This window comes from Symphodus melops (assembly GCF_947650265.1).
Source record: "Symphodus melops genome assembly, chromosome: 22".
NCBI lineage: Eukaryota > Metazoa > Chordata > Actinopteri > Labriformes > Labridae > Symphodus > Symphodus melops.
In genome coordinates this window covers 602,711-609,983 of record NC_136712.1, presented here as the reverse complement: position 1 = coordinate 609,983, position 7,273 = coordinate 602,711, and the positions used below count along the sequence as shown (strand labels likewise).

The window sequence follows — 7,273 nt, the reverse complement described above, 5'->3', positions numbered from 1 at the left end:
CTAGGCTAAAGAACCTGGGTGTATACATGTATTGCAGCACAGCGGTGAAGCTGAAATAAATCTTCTGTCAGCGATAAAAAAATGTCGTCTGAACCTTAAACAGACTGTTGCACATTTCTCCTGATCCGCTGCTCGTCTCCTCTGGATTTAAATCCCGTTGCTTTTTTCTGACACTAATTCCTGCACTGTTTTCATAAGATTCTGTTTTCCCTCTTCTGTGTGTGCATGAATCATAGCGAGACTGAGAGCACTGCGGCATACAGTAAATGTTAGAGTGTGCGCTGAAAAGAGAAGAGCTGTTTCTGTATATATGGAGACAGAGAGGGAGCCGGGGGCAGAGAGCATGTTAGGTTAGTGTGGGTGGACACAGAGGGAGATCCAGAGGAGGACAAAAAAACAACAGAAACAAAGAGAAATAGAGGAGAACAGAGGAGGAGGAGGAGGAAGTATACCAAACAGAGAGGAGCTATTTAAAGGAAAAAGAGGAGCTCCGGTTGGACAGGAATGCAAACAGACCTTTCGGATGCAGGGCTAGAAGCAAATTAGAGTTTTAGTTGGAGTCTCTGTAGTATAAACAAGCTTAATGGCGTCCTCGGGGACAAACAGCACCGAGCTCGTGATCTGTTCAGGTGGCAGAACTGCAGGCTACAACGTGTGACGCCACAGGACAAAGAGCATCTCCACCCACAGAGCCCGCTTCCACAACAGCTTCCCACCTGCCACACAGACTCGCAATCACAACCCACACGTCACCTGTAGTGATGGACGGGAAGCTACTTCACAGTAAATAATAACGTCCAACAAGCTAACAGCGTGTGAGGTTTAAAGGTCACATCGCCTCCTCCTCTTCAACACGTTATAAATCAGTGTCCTCGCTCCTCTTCATCATGTGTGTGAAGTGTGTTGTTGTAAATCCACTCTGATCCTGTATTTGATCATGTCTATAAACCCCTCTATTTCAGCCCTGCTCAGAACAGGCTGTTTCTGTGTCTGTAGCTTTAAATATGTAAATGAGCTGTGTCTGACCACGCCCCCTCTCTGGAAGGGCTCGGGTGTACTCGCTGCTTTCTGGCTCCATGTCCTATTGTTTACGGTGAGAAGGCAGACTCAGAGGGCAGAACAAACACCTAGCTGTGGGAGTGTCACCCACCTGGGGGAGGGGCTACTGCCCTTTGTGATGTCATGAAGGGAACATCTCCAAACGGCCTGTTTGAGCAGGCAGAAGACGGAGAGGACGGACTTTTCTCATCATTGGGGGGTTTGGAGACAGATAGAGACAATATGCTGTAAAGCAGTGTGGCACACAGTGCTGATGAATGTCAGGTTGGATGGAGAGACGTTGCATGCTCGATAGATAGATCTGTCTGTGCAGTCATGTTGTGGTTGTGTAACATCGAGTGCAGCAGAGTTTAGAGCTGCAGGCTCGAGCTCGGCTTCGTCGCTCTTTTGTTGCAGTGGAAATCTGTCAGAAGCCAGATATGCACAAACTTCAATCAGTGAATATTTTCCTGCTTTCATTTACGCACAAAAAGTCGAGTGCTCTGCGAGGTTTTCATGATGTGATTCATATCTGGAAGTATCCAACGCCTTGTCCAGTTTTTCACTCAACAAATCAGAGAGAAAAGGACCAATTAGAGCCCTGAGAGAGGTTTGTTTGTCCAGTCAGGTGTGGAAACCAGTCAGCCTGCTCGAACACAGCTGAGAACCACTGACCTTGTAGCTGTGATGTATAATGTGGGTGCAGCGTTGGCACCGGCTGCAAACACCCACTCATCCACCCACATGCACCGTCTCTCTCTCTCTCTCTTTATGCAGACATACACACACGGCTAACCTAATCGCCCGCCCGCCTGTCTCCTCCAGTTTCATTTTCCACTGCAGCCTTCCAGCTCTTACCTGATCTGATCAATCTATTCGTGCAGAGAGGAGGGGAGCCGGGCTGGGCCGAGCAAGCTTCCTCCTCAAACACTGAAGTGCAGACCGCCTGACACAACAGAGAACAAACATTTGGCTCGTTGTCTTTCTTTTCTCCCTCGCTCTGCTGACACAGAGCTCTGAGCGCCAACTCCGGCGTCCATATGGACTCACAGCGTGAAATAAAGACAGAACCTGCTCTTTGTTCTGCATCACTTTCTCCATTAACTTTCAAGCTATTAATAACACTCAGAAGGAAGCAGAACTATTCAGATGGAAGCTGAATTTCTCACGACAGCCGACATCAGACATGAGGAGCTGAGACTGATGTCTTTTGGCCCTGCTGTCAAAAAAAGTTTAGAGTTAAGAAGCCTTTGTTTCGCAGGTTAGCTTAGCATGTTTAGCACGCTAACATTGGTTCCTGGGTGGGAATAAATAGATTCAGACCTTGACTTATTTCAACATGTGCTGAGTGAGCGACACTGGAGCTCTGAGGAAAACAGAATCTGAAAGACGTGATGGAATCCTGTCTGGGGTTTAAACAAAGACTCGTCAAATCAGTAAAGTATCTGGGAGGGTGGAAGGAGCTCCTCTCAGTCTGGTGTCCTGTTCCGTCTTGTATCATATTAAGTTATAAAATATTCAGGTGTGCTGCCTCTACTGTATGAGGAGAAGAGGCGGGAGAATCAAAGGAGTTATGTAATGAGCCTTTTAGCCTCTTTCAGCTTCTTTAACTTGTCGTTTTGTAGTTTTGGTTTAGCAGCTCATCATCAGCTGTTTGCTCTTTAAAGAACGGGACGCAGACGAAGCTCAGCAGAGACTTTCTTTGAATCTTGATTTCCCTGCAGCGTGACGAATGATCCCATCTTATCAACTCAAAGAAACGATAGCCAATCAGGAAGAGAGCTGGCTGAAGAGGTAGACAGGATGCAGCTGTGGCTCAGTGGTGGATTCGCTCCTGCGAATGTCCAAAGTGTCCTCGGTCTTCTTTAAATTAATCCAAAACGTCTCCTGCGTTTCTTGTTCAGGAGAACTTTCTGAATGGTCACGTTTGTTTTCTTTGATGGTGATGTGTGACACACGAGTACAGAGCCAGCTTCAGTACGTCCTGCTGTCCTGAAGAGACACACACTGATGATGTCACTAAGGCCAGGATACAGGAGCATGCTTTTTTTGCAACAGGAGCTGGAATTCAAAAGTTTGCAGCCTGCTGTCAGCCTCCTCACACCACCGGCCAGATAATCTGTCCAGAATCAGGAACACCCCCGGGATTAAGAGGAGCGGTGAATCCTACCCCAAAATCTGCCCAATTACTCTCTAATGTGGGGCCGGCATTAAGGGATCAGGAAGTAGTTTTGTAACAGTGCGCAGCGAGCAGGCGACACGTGATGCAATAAGACAGATCGGATCGTTCAACACGTGAAAAGTTTCACTGTGTGACAGGAATCTGAAGCTTAGCTCACAGTGTGTCTGCCTCTCTCTCTCCATGCACCTGTCCATGATGGGCCATGTAAGCAGGATCGCCTCCTTCACACCCTCTCAGGTTTGCTGTGGGTGAAGTAAACCTGTTTGCTTCAGTCTTTCTCAGAACTCTGATGTAGAAACAGTGAAAGTCTAAATGTGCGCCCAAACAGCGAGGAGAAATCCTCCTGGATTACATCCTGTTGCAGCAGCTTTTCAAAGAAGGCAGCGGCGCTCTGCACTTATGTTCCCGTCTCTCCTCCGAATAAATATCTGTCCGGCGTGGCCTTAAAATAGCCGAGCAAACGACACATTTTCACATTACGGCTGCTCATAAGCATGATGGGCTGTCAATGGGTCGCCTGGACCAAATGCAGGATCTCAAATCCCCTCTCAGCAGCTCTAATCTGATGTGAGGGGAGAGAGAGGGAGGGAGGTGTGAGCCGGAAGGTTCAGGAACTACAAACATGATAGAGCTGTTTAAGTCTTTCAAGGCCAGCTGGGAAATGTAGTCCACGCAGCTCTTCTCGCAAAGCATGCTGGGAGATGGATGTCACTGTATCATGTTTTAAGAGTTAAAACAGTTAAGACCTTTTTATCGTCTGTGAAGACGCTCAGGTCAGCGTATAGATTAGACATCACCAATCGATAACGCACAGGCTGAGTGTTCATGATCACATCTTCCTTTTTTATTATTTCAGTCAGATTACAAACATGAATCTGAGTTTAAATCTTGTGTCAGTAAGGCGGGAGTTCTTTGCCTGCTGGTCTGAGTCCGGACTTTTGAGCAGTGAGAACAAACGTGTGTTCAGTTAAAACAGCTGAAGGGAAACCCGACATGTTCCTGGACGGTGAGTTGTGTCCTGCTCTGTATCCGTCCGGTCCTTCGCCCCGCCCCTGCTCCTCTCTGTCAGCCGCCCGCCGGTCTCTGGCATGTGGACAACAACAAGACTGAATGATTGATCCCAGACAAAGCTTTGTAAAGCAGGCCTCTAAATGATGGATGACACAAAGCTGCAGTCAACACACCGCTCTGACTCTTCAGTTACAAGGTGCAAAGTCCAAAACCTGCCGGCTTATTTCGTCACCTGAGACTGTCTGTGTGTGTGTGTGTGTGTGTGTGTGTGTGTGTGTGTGTGTGTGTGTGTGTGTGTGTAGCACTCTAAAAGTCAAGCAAGCAGGAAAACCTCCCAAAGAGGCGCTCGCCCTCCGCCCGACATGAAGAGTCCACAGAAGGCAGCCTGAGATGCAGGTCCAGCCGGGCCTGCTGATGGCAGCGTGTGTGTGTTTTGTTGTCCCAGTTGAAGCGGGCGTGAATAAAAGGTGAAATCACTGTGTGAGTAATTCAAGAACCCGCCGCTCCTGCTGCTGTTGATGCCCCGAGCTGTGGCGCTCTGTTAAAGACCACGTTATGAAAACGTAGATTCAAAGAGCGCTCAGATGGAGAGCTTCATTTACATAACTCTGCCCCTGAAACCTTCGCAGGTTTTCTCCTGTCTTTGGTTGTTTAACGTGGTGGGGGCTTCGGTCAGACACGCGCAGGCTCATGGCCCTGCAGCCGGGCCTTTCACAGGACGGGCCTTTCACAGGACGGGCCTGTCACAGGACGGGCCTTTCACAGGACGGGCCTGTCACAGGACGGGCCTTTCACAGGACGGGCCTGTCACAGGACGGGCCTTTCACAGGACGGGCCTTTCACAGGACGGGCCTGTCACAGGACGGGCCTTTCACAGGACGGGCCTTTCACAGGACGGGCCTTTCACAGGACGGGCCTGTCACAGGACGGGCCTGTCACAGGACGGGCCTTTCACAGGACGGGCCTTTCACAGGACGGGCCTTTCACAGGACGGGCCTTTCACAGGACGGGCCTGTCACAGGACGGGCCTTTCACAGGACGGGCCTTTCACAGGACGGGCCTTTCACAGGACGGGCCTGTCACAGGACGGGCCTGTCACAGGACGGGCCGCGGACCCACAGCAGACAGTGGATTCATGTTTGTGAGAGAGCACATACTGTAAGGACTGAACTGCCGTTTGAGGCTGGAGACAGAACTCTAAAAATAGGAGCTGTGAATAATGCGTCAAAACAATCGTCTCCAGGACAAAAGGACAGTTTGGAGATCCGTCTTCAGAGGGCGGACGAGCTGAGTGGACTGGTGTCAGATTAATGTCAGTGGGAGACGAGGGAGCGCAGAGACTTTGGCTGAGGAAGGTCATCCAGAACTAAACTCCATCGTCCTGCATCGTCTTCCTCATGAGCTGCTTCTTCACACAGACACAGAACAGAAGTTTGAATAGTTAGATTGTCTTACGAAGGATTTAACAAAAACATTTACTGAAGGTCATCCAGGTCATTTTATTTAATTATCGTTTCACTGCTGAAGGAAAAGAAAGCAGGCACGCTGCCACATGTCAAATACGTCAACATAATAAAGGGTTAATCTGTGACGTCAGAGTCGAACCGGGAAAAATTCCAATCAAAGAAACACCGGAAGTAGCGGAGATGAATTAAAAGACGTATTAAAGAGATAATTCCTCAGCGCAGGTTCGACGGTGACAGGTGACAAATAATCAGAACATAACATCGAGTTTGATAGCCTCCTGTTCACAGATCGAATCTACGTCATGAAAATATGACGTAGATTACGTTGACGTCAGTTGATCTTCCGCTCACCTGCCAGGTAAGAATCGCTGGCAGGAGAAAGAGAAACCGTCTGTCTGGACAGGTGAGGAGGAGCACGAGGAGACAACCAGAATCCAGGTGATACAGGTAAGGACACGTGTGTTTTTATTTATTTATTTTTATTTATTTAAACAGGTGACATCTCTCAAAAGAGATTGTTTAACTTCAGGTGTGTGTGAGACACAGGTGTGTCTGAGACACAGGTGTGTCTGAGATACAAGTGTGTCTGAGATACAGGTGTGTCTGAGCTACAGGTGTGTGTTTGTCAGGTGTGTCTGAGACACAGGTGTGTCTGAGCTACAGGTGCGTCTGAGACACAGGTGCGTCTGAGACACACAGGTGTGTGTTTGTCAGGTGTTTTTTGTAAATCCTGTTGAATGCAGGTAGATGAGTCTCTCTCTGTCCACCGACACAAACTGTTCAAATGATTCACACCTGTCTGATTTCCAAAGGAGATGAGGTCATGTTGTACAGATGTTGATGTGCTACCTTAAAAAAAGAAGCAGAAGAAGAAGAAGCTGTGTTTGACTAATCAGGTGTACACATTACGTCTCAGACTGACACTGTGGGAGCCTCTACCTGTCACACACACACACACACACACACACACACACACACACACACACACACACACACACACACACACACACACACACACGGCTCTCCTCCATCAGGTCTGCAGCTCCCCCTTGTGGCCTCACGGCAGAACCACACGCCCTGTTCTGTATTAAAACAGAAACATTATGGAGACGGCTCGTCACATCAAACACACGATCCATCACGCCGCCCGGTGGGAGGGACGAGCCCTGGCAACAGGCGAATACTACTGTGTGTCGCCATGGTAACCTGTGAACTGGTGAGAGGGAGGAGATGTCAAAAAAAAAAACAGAGGGAGCCGAGTGAATGTAGAAACACGAGGGCGAGCGAGTGGCTGCACGACAGGAAGTGAGAGAGAGAAAGCAAACCGCCTCAGGTCGGTGCTTTATTGATAGACGATGAGAAAACCGAATAAACCAAATCTCCGTCCTGTCTGCAAGAATCAGGCCGAGGACGCCTGCAGGACACGTGCCGTGCTACTACGCTCTGTGAGTCACGGCCCTGATGTGTGACCGCTTTAATGAGCGACAGGAGCTCGAGTGTGTGTTCAGCACACACACACACACACACACACACACACACACACACACACACACACACACACACACACACACACACA

General features: G+C 48.9%; 1 long non-coding RNA gene across 1 annotated transcript; it reads left to right on the top strand.

Annotated features, from left to right (window-relative positions):
• The first annotated feature begins 5,840 nt into the window (after positions 1–5,840).
• On the top strand, positions 5,841–6,144 carry LOC306817708. Its single transcript, XR_013778057.1, has 2 exons — positions 5,841–5,919; positions 6,056–6,144. It is a non-coding gene; the product is annotated as an uncharacterized lncRNA (long non-coding RNA).
• The last annotated feature ends 1,129 nt before the right edge of the window (positions 6,145–7,273 follow it).